This window comes from Struthio camelus, chromosome 1 (genome assembly GCF_040807025.1).
Source record: "Struthio camelus isolate bStrCam1 chromosome 1, bStrCam1.hap1, whole genome shotgun sequence".
Classification (NCBI taxonomy): Eukaryota; Metazoa; Chordata; class Aves; order Struthioniformes; family Struthionidae; genus Struthio; species Struthio camelus.
In genome coordinates, this window is record NC_090942.1 from 24,499,816 (window position 1) to 24,517,941 (window position 18,126).

The 18,126-nt window shown below is 38.0% G+C and overlaps 1 long non-coding RNA gene across 1 annotated transcript in view; it reads right to left on the reverse strand.

Annotated features, from left to right (window-relative positions):
* Nucleotides 1–1,507: 1,507 nt before the first annotated feature.
* Nucleotides 1,508–18,126, reverse strand: part of LOC138065728 (uncharacterized) — a 32,944-nt gene continuing 16,325 nt past the window's right edge. The window contains exon 3 of the long non-coding RNA XR_011138832.1: nt 1,508–3,817. This is a non-coding gene — a long non-coding RNA (uncharacterized lncRNA). The remainder of the gene's footprint in view (nt 3,818–18,126) is intronic.

Here is an 18,126-nt window from a genome sequence, read left to right on the forward strand (position 1 = left end):
GTAAGCGTATGAGCATGCTCATATACACACAGTGAAGCTAATTTGCTTGTCCGTAGGGAAGCAGCTGACTGAGGGTGTTAAAGATTGATGGGCATCATTTTCTTTTGCAGCCATATGTTCTTTCCTATATCTCCAGAGGTGTAAAAGGGGTTTGACACAGGTAGAATTCAGGCTCCCAAGGTGGTAAGATACTAAAATCTAGCCATCAGTGGCTGAGATGTTCTGATACGAGTTAAAGACCAGAATAACAGTTTGCAGTACAAAAAATAATGTCAAAAGCTGTTAATTCAAAAATTGTAATCTATTCAGTTATGGAGCAGAGCCAGGCTTTTCATAAGAAGTGAGGTTTTGATAAAGACAAATATATTTGGTTATGATCCATAAATGGCTTGATTTCCTAAATTAAGAACAGAATTAATGTGGAGCAGAAATAATGTGAGGTCAAAATGTGCAATACCCTTCTTTCTCCAGGTATCTGAAAAACACATTACTAAGAACTTAAAGCTACATTCTTACCTATGATAGAAGCGCACAACTCAAATGGCAGCTGTCAATAAAGGCCTTGGACACTCTAATCAAGAGACGAACATAACACTTAGAGTCTAATTGTACAAATAACTCATCTGTCTTGTACCGTGCAGAACCAAAGTGATATATAAAGGCTAAATCAACCCCTTAGAAATTAGGCAATCTGTTGCCACTTCTACCCAGCTGTACCTTATGCAGTGGCACTGTCATTCATCAACTCATCTAATACTAAGCAACATGCAAGTGGAAGAAAAGGGCTTCAAATCATTGAGCAAATGATTATCACATTTCTTCTTTTAATGCTACTAGAAACTTACAGCAGTGCTAAAGGGGCATGTACTCAATGGGATAAAATGTTGTTTCATTTATAAACGTGTAAAAGAAGAAACTGGAAAATTCTCCACAGCTTTCTCTTAATTTACATCACTGTTTTACCATGGATTTTGTTATAATTTGTAGATAATGTGTAATAACTGCTTTTCATGACAGTATGTGTCTTTCACTGTTCCTTTTCTTCTGGACTTAGAAATCTCTTTGGTGTTTATCTCGAAGATGTTTAAGCTTTACTTATTTATTCCTATTGTTCTGGTTGTATCAAGACGTTTTCAAAGAGCCTCCCCTCCCCCCTCACCTACAATGATACACAAATTGAGGATGAAGACTGTAAGTTGGCTTTATAGAGAAGAGACAACTACAAGTACCATCCCAGTGAGTTTATTGCGACTTCTTCCACAATATTGACCAACAAGACTATGACATTTATTTTAAGTCTTGTTTGAGGCTCATTTATTTGGCTAGCCACATGTCCACTTTGTATTTTCACAAAGTATTTGTGAACCAGTGAGCAAGAAGCTTCAAGATGTACCAATAAATTCAGATATTCGTTCAGGTCAGATGAATGAAACAAGTGGTCAGGTGAAACTAGTCCTCAATGTCTGAAGATAGTCTTAATATCTGAAATAAATAATAGCATCTCTGAATGAAAAGTATATTAGCTATAACACTATTTAGGAAGTAAGGTTTTTATTTGACTTTTTTTACTAGCATCAACGTAGTGACAGAGGAGCATTATAATTCACAGTGGTTATATTTCAGACTTAGATGAGAAGATCAAGCGAGATTCAAACACATTCAGAAGAAGAAAGAAAAAAAATAAATCATAACACAACAAGCTGAAAGAGAGCAAATTAGGAAGAGAAATTGCATTTAGACAACCACAGCAACAACCATATTTCATTGCAATTTACTTAAAAGAGTAAGACCTCAGCCTGAACAGTCATATTGTCTTATCAGAAGTGCTTTTGAAGTATTTGCATGGACAGAAAACATCTGACTGGGGCACATTGTTTGTAAGGCAGTTGAGGCAGGGCCCACAGCCAGAGTTGGGAATCCATTGTGTCGTGCCCCTCACACACATTGACAGGGAGACTGTCCTTGTCGTACCTTGTGCATGTTTATGATCAGATGCAACACATAAATGAAACCGATGAATGGGGGGATGTGAAAGAAAAGATGTCAAGATAACAGAATAATTAATAAACTTGCATAGCAGCTAAGGGCCTGCTCATCATAACCTGTTTCCCTGATAAGGATTCATTCCATTTCAGTTCCACGGAGTATAAGAAATTCAGTTTCCTTTCTCAGCTTTGCTACAGGTTTGTTGTCATGGTTTCAAATATTGCTCATTTCCCACTTGAGAAAGCATGTAGGTTCTCAAAAGTACCTTTCTGAGAACTGTTCAGCTTGCCTTTTGAGAAGCTGGCAAGGGCCTTACCCCATGAGTTTGCAAAAAGTGTTCATTCAGAGCTCCAGAACGCTAGTGGATTATTCCTTTTTCTAAGGAAATATATAGATTCAAAGCAAGAGGACATCATGCGCAAAGCATGAAGAATGTCTTCTGTGTCAAAAAATATTATCAGGAGAACTGCTGTATGTGGAGAAAAACAAGTTTGATTGATTAATATTCATCACTTAATACATGTAAAAGAAATAAGTGGAAGAAAGTTGTACCCATGAAATGTGCTAAACATTTAAACAATACACTATACATGCATCCCTGTTAATTTCAAAAACATTTCCAAATTGCAATAGGTCAGTAGGGATAGTTTTAAGATTGCAGTAGACAGTTCTGTGTATAAGAATTATTCTGTAGTTTCTATAAAAAGTACATAGTAAAAAAAACAGATATTGATTTATAACTCCATGTGTAAGTACATCAAAATGTAACTTTCTTCACATTTAACAAAGTCATTAGTCCCAGTTCAATAAAGTTGTTAAGTATATTCTGGCTCTTCTGAGTCAGAGTTAACATGCCTGTCTTGAAGAATCAAACTCTTACTGATTATGTCCACATGCCACATGAACTTGATCATATATGCGAGCAGGTACCGCAGCAATTTGTTCCAAATTTTGTGTCTTATTGTGAGCTAAATCTATTCAGATGGTAGATAATATTCTAGAGTTAATAACCTGTTTACCTTCAGCATTCTAACTTCTGAAGATAAATTGCTGACAGGTCTGTCAGATGGTCTTTTTAAAAAACATAGGTATGTATATTGACTCGAGAGTCTTCAGTGTTAATGCAGTACATGGATCCAATTAACTGTACATTTTTACTTACTGTTTATAAGAAAAAAAAAAACAGTATCCAGATTGCTGGAAGAATACTTTCTGCAAGCACTCAAGCCATTGTCATTGTTGGTGCCAACTGAGACAAAACATTACTGTTTTCAAAAACTTGAAAGTTTTGGCCTTAATAACAAAAATTTCTATGAATATACGGAAAAGCTTTAAGGATCGTAATGTTATGATGCACTGCAATGACGATGCATTGGTTTGGTACATGGAAAAGTATTCCTCTAATACATCTGTCCCTTTAACAGATAAGCCATCCACTCATTTTACCTTTTTGAGAAAAAGGAGTTTGTAGTATATATTTAATAGGTCTTGGTGCTGCTGCAGAAAATTCATTTAAAATTGCTTCATCTGTAACAATGAAAATTACCAAATTGCTGCAACTGAATGCAAAAAGAACTTGGCTTGATATCAAGCTCTGTGGAGCAGCCTCCAAGTCCAGTTTATCTAACTGCATTCAGAAATCCTGCTGTACTCTGAGAACTGATTCTATGGAAGTGCAACAGTAACTTTTCTCTTTGGGGTTCAAGGATCCCACACTGATAACGCTTAGCTGATACTTTGTTTTTGATGGCAAGTCCTCCAAACTTCCCTGGGTTCTGTGAATCCAGCTAGCTTCTTTGCTCTCAGACATCACCACTGGTGTTAGAAGATCCTGAAAACAATTGACAGGTATCTCTGTAATATGAAGCTCTTGTGCATTAGCATAGATACAATTTGCATATATACAATTCTTTCTGAAGATGTAACTTCATCAGTTGCTTATGCCCAACTAAGTCTATGCTGCCATCAAGAAGATCAGTTCTTCATTCATCCCTGGTCATGAGTTCCCAATCCCTCCTTTGTTCTAGGAGTAGTAGTGTCTATAGGGCGATATAATCTGCCTGATCAGCTCACTGATGTAGCTGAAAACTAGTCTTTGTGGGGAGAGTGGAGAGGAGGGAAAAGGCGTAGAAACCGCGTAGTACCCAGTCCCAGACTTAGCCAGCAGTTCACAATCAATCTGAGATATACACTTAGCAAAGTTTGCAAAGTCTCAGCAGCACAACCAAGCTCTCCTGTTGAGTTGTGGGGTTCAGGGTGGAATCCCTTACTTTCCAAACTGCTACCCAGTCCCAGATTTAGGCAATGGTTCACAATCAATCGTAGACACACTTAGCAAAGTTTGCAAAGTCTCAGCATGCTATTAGTCATGTACTGAGGATCTGTCATGGGTACAGTCTCTTGACCTCAAGGAGTAACTTGGAGGCATCCCAAATCAAGGGGAGACCCACTGCTTGCAGGTAGCTGCCATGCAGGAGAGCTCAGTGGGCTCTAAGCTGCAGCGCTATTTATGGGCATGGAGTTTGACTCATGGTCATACAATACTTGGTGTGGAGGTATACTTTTTTGCTGATCTCATGCCACATAGGGAAAAATAACTTTTTGCTGATCTCATGCCACACGTGGGAAAGTATATGCCCTTTTGCTGTTCTCTTGCCCGTTTCTGACCTCACCATTTGCAACCAGTATCGCCTAGTTCCTCCTGGTCAGCCCTGGGCACTGTCAGCTATTAGCGGTCAGTTGGAGCCCAAGATAAGGGAGTTGCACTCTGCCACACCTTGGGCTTGAGATCGGGGGAGAGGGGGAGTAGTTGCGCCCCATCACACTTTGGGTTTGAGATCAAGGTTGGGAGGGGTAGTTGCACTCCACCACATGCTTGCATTATCTTTGCTATTGCACAACTCCACGCCTTGGAATGGCTTTAGAAGATACCTACAAAGTGGCCTGTGCTCTTAGGTTCCTCTTTCGATACAAACTCAGTTTCAAGGTTACATTTTTTACACACTTGCTTTTCAAAATCAAAGAATGTTTTAACATACAGCAAGCCTTTCACCTCAGTCCTGGGCTGCCCTTTCGTGGCATCATAACCAGCTGACATGTTTCTGCTGGTGTTGACAGATGTCCACAAGAAATTATGCTGAAATTACTAAATTAATATATGCACCATCTTAAGGTATATTCAACATACCTTAAGACCAGCCTTCTGAAATTCATTACCAATGAAAAGAGGAGATTTGTTCAGTACAAAAAGAGAGCCCTCTTAAAGACCAAAAGCAAAGCTGTGCTAGAGACTCTAAATATCTAGATACTGAATCTGAGAGAAAATATTTGTATTCAGATGTTGACCTGCAGACAAGAACACAAATATTTTACAGCTAAATTTAGTAAAGAGTTTAGTTACTATGCATGCATGTATATTGAATGACCACTACATAAGAAGCAGAAACAGTCCTGAGAGCAGAGATTAGGACCCTCCTAGTCTCCTTGAAGCAAGTGTATTATCAATCAAGCTAAAATATCAGGCTCTTTCTTGCCTTTTTCTTCCCATCTCCATGATCTAACTTTGACGAAAACAATGGAGACTGACTGTGAAACTATATCCATCCCGTAGCCTTGTGAAATACAAGCCTTTGATATGCCTTTGACTGAGAAGAGAATTGAAACTCAGTTTCCCAATTCCTGAGTAATTTCTTAAGCACTAAAAGTGCAGGCGGTCACATATAACCCTAGTTCTCATTGGCTAGCTGCAGGTGGTCCTCCCACCCCAGGATGTTTTGAGCTGAAATTGCTGAAATTCTTTTGAACCCTTATCTTCTGATTTCCAGCTTCTCAAAATTAAATCCTCTTTCTTCCTGCCTTTTCCTCTTTTCTCCTTTGCTGCGCTGTGAAGGGTAAAATAGCACCTAGAAGATCTATGCACTTTCCTTCAGTGCTGAATAGAAAATGTGACTTTTTCCCTTAGGCACTCTGATTTATTTATGCAGGTTTGCGCTGAAAATAAGCAGAGAAAGAAGTTTAATCTTTAAGATGTTTTGCATTAGTTTATCAGTGAAACCTACTGGATTACTTCTTGCTTCCAGAGGCCATAAGAACTTGGCAGCTCTTACTTAATGTCCTGTTTGTTAGCTTTTTTTCTGAATTTTGAAAATTTCCCCAGTGAAACCTGATAAAAAGAGAATTTAACTGTGAATTTTTGGTTCACACTAAATGACACTAAATTAACTGCCAAGGGAAAGTTCCAGCCCTCTCTCCATACAAGCTGCTATTTCATTTGCAGCAAATCCACTTTCAGCTTTATGTTTGTACCCAAACGTGTTCCCCTACATCCCCTCTCCCGAAGTTTATCACATCCTCTAGAACTGAAGTATGGCCATTCTCCAAACAATTGTAAATTACTTGGCTTGAAAGAAAGCTTTCTAAGAAGCTTTCCTTAAACAAACATTTTAAAACAAAGCATCCTAAAAAAGAACTAATAAAAAGTGATCACTTTTGTCTGTGTTATTTCACACGTGCAGCTGTAGGAACAGTCACAGAAAATGCTGGGTTGTTAGAACTAAGAAGAAATTAGAATAAGTGATAGAAATGTTGGAGATAGATAACCTCTTAAATTGGATTTGCTGCTGAGTGAATAGTAAGCTTGGCTATAAGGACCAGGTAGGCAGGGCAAGCCTTGAATAACATACCATAAGTATTTGGACTTATTTTCTGTTTTAACTCCTGGTTAGTTTATAAATCTATTGCATAGAAGGATATGTGGAGATCTGTTCAAGTTTCAGAACTGTATCTGTTAATTTCAATGTGATTTTCAAAAAGAATATTCTCAGATAATATCACACCTTCTCTTGAAACTGAAAAATGCACCATGTTTTACATTACTTCACAGATTATATAATTTCCTAAAGTCAGAGCTGGTCAAAAGCCACATGAATGTGTTGATACAGTGAACTATTCCATCCTTACTGAACCAAGTTCAGCATTGTACTAACCTCACCTGGTTCTCAGTCAGCTCTGAGCATTGGCAAGAAAAGTTTAGCTCTTCCTATGAAATATCCTAAGTGAAAGACCAACTCCTCTTCCACATAGAGTTACAGTACTTAGGACAGAGAACATCATCTTTCATCTTTTTTTAAGACATGCTCTAGGAAAAGATCACCATTTTACTGAACTCTGAAGTATGCAGAGTTGAGATTTCACCCAAGTTTAACACTTAACTCCATGTAAGGAGAAAATAACAAGGAAGGAGGAATGAAAACTTTTTAAAAAAAAAAAAAAAAAAAGCATCCGTACGTCAGAATAATCCAGTAGGATTATATTAGCTAAATCTCGGAGAAGTTTACTGAAGCATGAATTGTACAAAATAGTGAAAACAGAGGAGAGGGAAGAAAAGAGAGCAGTATTTGAAGTGGGTAAAAACACTTCACTTTCCAACAAAGCCTTCTGAATTCCAACCACTGATGGTAGCCACAGAGGTGAGAAGCAGAAGAAAAATGTTATATGCAGTGATGGGAGTCCTGCAAGTGTGGCCCTTGATTTTATTCCATTTTCTGGCTGTTCAGGAAGGTTTCTAGTAAATCTTTGGTACTTGGTTGTCCAGCGAGTCAGGTCTGGCTATGCTGTTTCACATGTTTCTGAATTAAAATATCTGTATTTTCTTCTAGAGTAAATTAAAACATTTTCCACATGTCACAAATTTTAGCCCAGCCTGAACTGGAAAATTGGCACAAATACAAGTTTGTTTTTAGTATGTTAATAGGAAAATAAATATACATACTTCCTAACAGAGGTGGATGACCTCTAAACATGGGAAAGCTCAAATGAGATGAGTTCTACTCAAAACTATTTACAAGCATTTCCAGAAATAGTTGTATTCGCCTCAAAACCTAGGTGGCAAAGCCTTTTCTCAAAGAATACCTGTGGCCATTTTCCAAAACATATGGATACATTTACGAGAGAGAAGGTGAAGAAGTTCTTTCCAGGTAGCCCCATTCTCCCCGAGAGATAGAGAAATGGAGAGAACAAGTGTTGCTATAGGTTGACCTAGCACAAACACGGGCTGTGATGTGGCAAGAGCAGGCTAAGAATTGCTTAGTAAAATGGAAAATGCCAATTTAGTCTAAACATAGATATTTTGCAGAAACACATCATGTTCAAAACCTTCTGCTGGAACGCAGACTGGAGGCTTGCCAGCTAGCTGGCAGGACCAGATGCTGAAGAGCCTTGACTTTCAGGGTCTATTGCTCTAGGGCTGCATCACCATGTGGACAGCTCTGGGACGCCAGGGCTCCCAGGTTATCTGCTTCCCATCGTGGAGTCTGCAAATCAAGACAGCCTTGACCTGAGATGCATGTCTCCAAGACTGGCTTCCCACTCCTTAGCAGGGAGACCTCTGCCCATGACATCTGCTTTAGGGGTTACTTTAGTTTTTCTTTTTGCTTTTAAATCACCATTTGGGAATTTTCAGCAAATTTAAAATACTTCATTTGCATATAATGAAGAGATATTTGCTTAGAATCCAGCAGAAAATTGGATTTTAAAAGGCCATCTAGTCCTTCTCCTACCCCCAGGCAGGGGGGCTATGCCTAGACCATTCGTACAGATGTTTGCTTTGACCAACTGTAATTGACCTTACTGCCTATGGCAAGGTCAAGAAAAGGGTTTGGAAAGCGAATACTGTGAGGTAAATTATGCAGAAAGGCCGTAGTTATCATGTGCACATTACTGTGGGAGGCATTGCATTTATAGAATTCCTTTAGGGTTACAGCACTGCATAGCCAGGATGGCCTACATCTAATCAATGCAATATTATATTTCTATTGGGAAAGATGAGGTGAGCCCCCTCACAGTGCATACATGGACATGAAATCTGCAACCATGACTAAAGCCTATAATAGAGCTAATTCATTCTGAATTTTTGTAAGTAATAAATGCCAAGTAATATTTAGCTAATTAAAAATACTAGGTGGAGGAGGGGAATGAGGAAGAAGGAAACACTTTATAAAAATTGAACTGCTGAATAATATTTCAATAATCAGTGCATACTGCACATCTTTTTCTTAATAAAGCAGGAGGAATTTATGGATGAAGTAGATTTCATTCATATAGTCTAAAACCTGGCATAGCGTAAGAAGTTGCTGAGAGAGGGAAAAAAGCCTTAATATCTCATCTTATCTGTCACTAAAGAAAAAAAGCTAATTCACTTAAACAAAAATTCTGCTTGAGGAACTTTGCTCTCTTTCTAACCAACAGCATTAGTGATTGTCTCACAACTGAATCATTTGACACATTCTCTGTGAAGCCAAAACTACTTATTAAGAAGTGAAAATAAGAAAAATGTGTTTGTTTGTTAACATTTTACTTAGACCTTCATTTCAGACCAGAAAGTGCATATCTGTGATGTACCACAAAAAAACACAGAATGAAGTGGATATTTTGGGGAAAGAAAGAAAAGTAGATATATAAGCAGTGAAAATCGTACCATCCATTTATATTTATTTTAATCATGTCAGACCTTTAGTCAAGTTAGTAATAAGCGTGCAGGTCATTAAACAGTTTAATTGAATTTGAGTGACATCTGCTTTTGAACAATTAGACGGCACAGCATATTTTCATAATGAAAGAATTGACTTAATTTCCCTCTTCTCTCATGGAAAGTTTATTAAGTGGCTTAGACATTAAAGTGCTTATTTATTAGTGAAGTCCAGATGGCCAATGACTCTAAGTGTAAAGAATAGCTGAACGATGTCAGGCCTTAATTAAGTGGTTGCAAATTAGAGGAATATCACTCAAAGCATGGAGGCTGAAATTACATACTGCTCTACCAATATAATTCCAAAATGCTTTGTGGAGAGGAAAAAAAAATCTAAATATGACTCAAATTCACAAAGTAAATACATCCACAATAACATAGGGAAAATGTGCAACGTACCTGTTTTTACTAACTCGGCCAAGTTCTGCAATAGCTTACTTTGAAAACATAACCCCTGAATACGCTTCCTTACATGCATTTTCCAGGTGCTTTCACTCATGCGCTTCACATGGGAGCTGAAGGTGCTCAGAAGCTGAAGAATCTGGTGAGAAGTCTATCTATCATGTGTATTTAGTCATAAATCTATTTTATTTCCTCCCTTTGAAAGGAAATGAAAATTTAATAGCCATGCACAATTTTTTTCTAAATATAAGTAGTGGCCAGACCACACTCAGCACAGATAAAACGTCCAAGAAATGGTAAGACGGATGACTTCTTCGATTTGGCCGATTGAGGGCTAAAATGACCTCATGTTCATTTAATAGATGACAGCTCCTGTGAGACTGTTTTCTTGAGTGAAGATGAAGAGGACACGCGTAGCCCTCAAAGGCCTCATTTTAGCAGTTTTCCTTTCCCAAAACATCTTCTTTACAGTAGCTGGAAAAAGGTGATGTAATTTAGGTTATAACAGATTTGCATTTCCTCATGATCCATATGTACCTCTCAGGCCAGTTTTCTTCCAGCTTTGTGCAGAGGTGGAGGAAAAGACATCCAAAGACCGGGTTTACTAACAAAGGACTTCTTTGATAAATTTAATCCCTTTATAAATAAAGATTTATGGTTCCTATTAGATGTGTTCATCAGCAGCCAGGTTTCTCTGTTGGTTCAGCTTCTGTTTTGCTCACTGGTTTCTGAGCTGAGTACTCAGACAAAACTACTACTGTTTAAATAACAAAAATATGTTGTGTTAGATGTTTACGTTTTCCAATAACCTCACCTCTTAAAAGTGAAGAAGATTTTGCATAATAAAACATAATTCTAAACCACGGTGGGAACTTTTAAAACCCAGGCATTCAATACTTTTATTTGAGCAATTACAGATACCAATTAGGCCCACTGTCCAGGTTAGTGCTCAAACACTGAAAATCAATTTAAGCTTAATGTTGCACATAACTGTTTCTAATGTAAAGACTGTGCAGATCTATAACACATTTCACTTTGCCTTTAAACATTCAGAAACTTTCTGGATGTTGCCATGCACAAAACAAAGAGAAGAATAAAGGCCTGTTGGCTGAATGCTGTAATGATACAAACCCACCAGTGCTCCTATTCCCAGCATGGAGTCCTCATTCTTTGTGGTGTCTCAGGGAATGGCTTTTCAGGTAATGCACCACAGGTGACATCATTCTTATGTTTGTCTGTTCCTTTCAGTTTTAACTTTTCCATTTACAATAGCTACAAGCAATGAAGACTGCTCCTTAGCCAAGGCTGGGAAGTGTTATCCCGCTACAACCATTCCACCTCACTGCAGGAGACACGACATGTATCTCACTATGGTTTTAGGTCATCAATTGAAAATCTTAATATTTTGTTCTGAATCGAAACAGCCTCTAGCCTTTCTAGCTGGGAATGGGAGGGGAATTACACAGTGGAGACATTATGGAAGAAAAAAGCTATTCTTGACTAATTAAAAGTATGAACTCCCTAACACAGGAAGTCCCTGAACCACTAACTCTATCTGCATAAGGCACATCAGAGGGAAATGTTCATCAGTACTGTTTCTTACACTCTTCCTCAGCTTTTGTCCGATAAAAGAGACAGAGCCATATCTTATCAGATTTTTACAGCCAGTTACCTTGAAATTCTCTTGTAATTACATCTGGAGTAAAATTGAAAGAGTTTGTGCGTCTATGATTCCCCCTTCTACAGTCATCATGACTGTAGAAACCATTTCCTGTAGCTCGCATTGATTACAACATCCCCAGCACATTCCATTATAGTTTACCATTAGGTCTTATAATGCAAGATATTAATATTCCTGATGACATGCCACTGTCTTATTTTTCACAAGCCAATAGTGTATTTATTCATTAGTTAATAAACCAAATGGCCATCCAACTATTTGATCTTCTATTAATGTTTGTCTTTGTAGTATAGAATGGGTTTGGCTTCTTGTATCAATGACTATTCTCATTATTTTGTCTTTGCTAAAGCAGTGTCTTTGAAAGCTCAGAGATGATGCAGCATAGAAAGCTGTATATTTACATAGTAACCTCAGCTATGGGCCAGTCTGTTATCTGAAAGAAATGGAGTTAGCACAATCAGTCTCACTAGGACTATGACCTTATTGTGGTTGACATTTCAGATGCCAAAAATATGATGTGTAACCCATAGTACCAACAATGCCAAAAAGTAACTGTGTGTTTTAAAATATTTGCTGGATGAAAACAGAAAAGGAAAAAGAGAATAACGCATCAACAATAACATGTTACTAATTCTGCCAGGTTTATTTTTCTTATTGTAACAGTAACTTGGTGATGACTGTGTTCGGATCTTAATTCCTGTTGCATCTTTGACATCTGGGAAGATTCTTCAGAAAGCAAGGAAAAGTGAGAAAATGTTACGTGTCAGTGGAGATAGATGGAGACTAGACGGAGTGCTTTACATCTTGAGCCCTGTCTACTGCCCAGTTCTCGGGGAAAGGGCAACAGAGATGAAACGTTATTTCACCACCATCCTGTTATTGTTTTTCAAAAAAAAAAAAACAACTCCTTCTGCTAACTTCCTCATAAATGCAAATGTTTTACCAATTGTGAGAGTGAAGATTTCCTGTTTACTGCTCTCATGTGCCATATGTCATGGTCAAGAACAAGAAGCCTACCAGTATGCTTTTGGCATAAATATGCCTTGGTATTTTGCAGATCAGATGCTGGAAAATGACTGACATACATACACATTTGACAGACAGATCTAATAGCTGCTTAATAAAATAGCATATGTCTGACTCTGCCTTTTTAGTATCAGTGAATTGCTCATTATTTGCAGTAAGCATATGTTGAGAATGATGTGTGTAAACACTGTGAAGTTTCTTTTTAGAAATTAACCATAAGGATCTGAAATTGGCATTTATCAACTGTTTTCAATAAAGCGGATTCAGTTTGCATTTATGTAGCTCTGAGGAAGATGTTCTGAGAGTAAGCACTTAGATTTCTAAAGGTAAAGAGATGCTTCTTAACAATCACACTTTCAGTATCAACAGAAACATGTTAGTGGAACAAAAACAACGGACCCTTCAGCAGGTACTACACGGCAAGGTTTATAATGTACTCTACAACAGTGGACCTGCAAAATATATAGGACCAGCCAAACTTACAGTATCATAGTAATTTCTAACCAAAGTTAATATACAAACCTTTTCATTCACTTTCAAAATCTCAATGTCTCACTCCTTCCACCCGCTCAGCGCCAGACTGGAACCACTCTGATCCTGGGCTGAGCAGGCTTCCAGGCCAAACAGCTGCAGGGGAGCCAGACCTGTCCATTTACACCAGGGCTCTGCATGTTTAGCATCTTAATCCTGGTGTCATTTGAAGTTAATGGCAAAAATTCCTTAGATATCAGTGGAGTACACTCAAGATTGTAGTCCTCTCATTTAATTGCTTAATTCTGGGAGGTATCTGATACGAGGGACTAAGCCTGGACTGAGACTATAAATGGACTAGAATAGTTTTAGGTAAATAATTTGGCTAGTACATTGCAAGCTCTTTCTTGACCACCCCAGACTGCATACTAAGGACCTGAATTAAGCTGTGGGCGACTTACAATGTAATCAATATGTACAGGAAAAGAAATAGGCTCTTAATGCTATATTTATTAAAATAAGTGGCAGACTAAGGTCAGCAGTACTTAAAAAAAAAAGAAGATGTTGAGCTACTGTATGATGTAAGGGACAGATAGAAAAAGAACTGTCAGACCTGTAGGTCAAGCCTCTGAAAAAAAAAAAATTCTCTCAGCTGTCTGGTTTGAGTCTGCTGTGGGACATTTTGGGGAGGATTAAAATACATGCATAAATCTGCTAGATAATAACAAAGAAAGAAGTTTATTATTTTATATACTATTTCAATTTATTTGAATGCATTATAGTATTTCTCATAAGTTCATGATTCTACTCTTAGGACTAGCAGGAGAGGAGAATCTTGATCAGTGCTTGTGTTACTACTACTACTGTTGCACCCAAAGGTCCCAATTAGCATGGATTTCTCCAAACACCAGTTAAGCAAGTGCAATCAGAAAATATTCTGTAAAATACTTTTTCTTGTCTTTGCCAAATCAGTTAGTTAATTTACTTCTTAGAAAGTAACAAAGGCCATATGTTTTATAGAGGGTGCATAAGCTGTTATACTACTACATGTTTTCTTGCAAATGCATTAAGTATTAGAATTGATCCAGAACTCTAGCATCAAGCTCTGATCTTGCAGGAAAGTAGGAGGGCCTTTTAGATAAGATTCCTCTCTGTATATGCTAGTCTTACAGTGTTCTTGAAGCACTGGCCATGAAATACTTTTAAAATAAGATATTGTGATGGATGCAGTGACCCAGGATCTGCAGTTCTTGCAGTATTTGTATTCTTACACTACATGCTGTTTACATGCTGATCATGAAACAGAGAGCTAGATAGCTACTTCTTTTATTTCCTTTTTACTGAAAGAAAATGTAAGTATTCCAACCAAAGATGAGAAGTCTATGTGATGCAAAGCCTGTTTATTCTTACAGAAGAATTTCCTTAATGAGCTGTTTCTATTGTGTTTTCCTAAAGGCTCTTATTATATTTGTAAATGAAGTTACAACCTAGATGTCTGACTGCAATTCACAAATTACATGCTCTAAATATAGGAAATACTGTACAAAGGAAACAATAAGTGCAGTTTACTAATGCAGTCCAATTAAACAGGCTGATTTTTCCCTTTAGCACTTAAGGAATGGCTATCAGATTGATCTTCTGTAATTTTCAGTAATGCCTTCTGTTTTGCAGGGGAGGGAGCTATTCCCTACATATTTTAGGATGTGTAAAATCATTTGGTGTGCTGAAAAGAAACAGCACTTGCAGCTATGCAGGAGAGGCTAAGCATGCCTGTGAAACACGTACTGTCTTCCCCTGTCTCTGAGATTAAAAAAAATAATTAGAGATGATTAGAACAGAGGAGATGCTATTTCCTGCAGGTCTTCAGCCTGGCAGTATGTTCCAGCCACTTGCTCTGCCTCTGCATCACCACCCCACCTATAGAGGCAGGAGCATTTAACTGAGCCTTTGGATCTGTTTGCAGGTGAATGCGTCTGCACACGTGTGATGGTAGTAATGTCACAATCTTTTCCTGCCAGTATAAATCAAATATAAATATAAATATAAATCTTCTACCAAGACTCGTATCAGTCCAAATCATGGCTATTTGTTGGCATCTGGCAAAAAATTTCCGTCTCAGCTTTGTGCTCCACCAGCAGGTCAGTCCCGCAGGGAGGCTGCAATGACGGCCCTTAAGCCACGAGCTGGAGAGTTGCAAAGTAGGGAAGAAGTCATTTGTATATCGGCAATATCTTTATCTGTAGTAATAGCACACACCTATTTGGGCAAATTACAAATATTTCTTACAGAGCAGACAGCATGTGCCTTCTGTGTGCGTCAGGATGTGAACAACATTGGTTTTACTCTGCGTGTGTCCATCAGTTTGTCCATCTATGTGGTACTCAAGGAAGCGAAATCTGAGTCAACAGTGTGCTCCTATTTTATCCCTCTGCAGTCCCAAACTAGTATTTAAAATAGGACAAATATGCATAAAAAATTGTAAATATTGATAGCGACAGCTGATATTATCTCTCCTTCTCTCCATTTAGTTTCCAATTCACATTTCTGTGGGGGCCCTGTATATGCTGCATAAAAACTAACATTGTAAGTTGATGCAATTCCATTATAGCATAAACTGCACAGCTGAAAAAATATATAGAAACATATTCACTACATTAACTAGCGACATCAGCCAATCACTTGCACTGTAAATTGAAAATCACAATAGGCTACACTGTATCAGGCTAACTATTTTCTGAAGAGCTTTGATCACCCTGCAGATGGGAAGCATGGAAATGTGAAACAACTTCTTAGGGCTTATAACATCCCGCTTTCCCTTCCCAGGATTGTATTCATTAGCATAACATGTTCACAGGGATATGAATATTCCCGCACACCTGCCTCTTGATATAAAAGGTCAAGCAAAAAGTCAAGCTCAAGTTCACCAAAGCTCCTTATCTGCAATTTCATATTAGGGAGATACTATCTAAACTGGTAGGGGCTGAAATATAATTTTCCTCGTTCTTTTTATTAGCTATAATATTGATGTAATTTTTAAATTCTTGCTTTTAAATTTTGTTTTCAGTTTCCAGAGGGGAAAGGTAAGAGCCAAAAGTCCATCAATTCATCACAATAAGCCAATATGGACACAAAATGAAGGAAAAATATTGTAATAAAGAATATGATTCACTTACTTTCATACTGATTGGTGGTTGTTATGGACATCAGAGAACGAACAATTTTTACAGTGACGGTCATCATTTTGAAGAGCGTCTCTTCCTCTTCTCTATCCTTTTCATTCTTGGGCAATTGTATTTACAGGTGTTAATAGGCTTTCTTTTTATATCTTTTTATATATTTTTTTTTAATTCTACAAAAACAGACACAAACAACAGCATAAATTGTCCACAGAATCCTCTCTAAAGACCAATTTGTTTCTATAGTGAATACATTGTTGTTGAAGAAAAACATGAGAACTGTGTTCATCATTACCCAGAGAGGGTCTTTGGGCTAGATAAATAGCTGTCCCTTGTGCCTGCCTTGGAACCTAATGTTATTCACAGTCTAATACTATTTATTACCTATATACAATAATTTTGATATAGCCTTACATTTTAAAGGCTTTACTGAGTTTAAAAGAAAAAGTGTTCTTATAGGACAGATTCATGATCAATATTTTGCATTTTAAAAGTGATATTTATGAGCCACTCTTGGCACAGTATTTTTCTGCAAGTATTGAGTAATTCACTCAGTTTTATTACAAATATTCTGTAATAAACTTTTTAGCATTTTAGTTTAGTATTGTAGTATTTACTCGAACAGAAGAAGGAGCTTCAGAGCTGTCTAATATATACACTTAGACAATTTTTATTTGGTTGTGGTGTGGAGAAGGGGGAGAAGTTCTGTTTATCCCCTGCCTGTCACTCGAAGCAATAATAGCAACATGACAGAATAAACATATGCATGTATCAGTTTTGGGGTGCCAGGAGATAGACAAATAATTAAATACCATGGCAAAAAATGTCTCATTGGCTAAACTTGATCAGCTTGACTCTGATTTCACTCATGGTGGTTTGCCTGGATAAAAACAGGACATATTACCTGAAGGCAATGAAAAATAATATCAACAACAAACAAGTGTCAGATCAAGCTTCTGATCAGGCAGACACTTTTCTTGTTTCTCTTTGTTGTTCTGACTCAGGCAAATGCCCATTTAGAAAGCAGGTACCGGACCGAGTTCAAGCTGGAAGCAAATACCTAATGAAGCCTTTGGGATCCTGGAGGGAATATTAGGAGCCATTGACCTCAGTGGAGCTCAGTAATTCCTAGGGTTTCAGGACTGTCAGGATTGCTGCTCCCCATTTTGAGACAGAGAGAGCATCTTTTATGTTACATACTGAACCATTCTCCTTTTCCTCCCACATTAAAATTACTGTTGCAAATAATGTTCAAAAGGCATTTCCTCCTGCGAGTGGACGGATAGGCTGTAAACTGCTTGACCACTGCTCGGTCTCCAGCAGACTTCTCTGGCACAGTTTTCCACCTCACTGCTCAGGATTATTTCCCAGTGAGGAGGTAATGTAAAGTGCAAGGGTGCCCTGGGGAGCAGAGACGCAGGACTAGGCCTGCTCGCTTCCAAAGAGAGCTCCAGCCACTGGGAAACAAGGTGGGCAGGAGCAAGGCATTTGAGTGACTCCGAGGAGGGAATTGAACCACGCTGTTATTTTCTGGTGAGATGCACTAGTCACTAAGCTGTTATGCAAAAAGTGAGTTTCTGAACTCTACATTCAGGAGATTCTCTTTGCTCCTCTCTTTTTTTCCTGTAACTTCTATGTAGCTGACTACAAGAAGGAAGAAAAAAGCTGCACTGGGCTGAGAAGAGTCATCTTCTTCCTGGGCAAGCACTTTAACCATTAGGCTATAACACAGAAACTGGCTGCTGCCACTACAGTATCATCAACTTCAATGGTTTTGGATCAGATATTCAATACTTTACTACCTATCAGCTTCAGAGATACTAAAATCTCTTGTCCCTTCAGTAAATATCTGTGTTGCT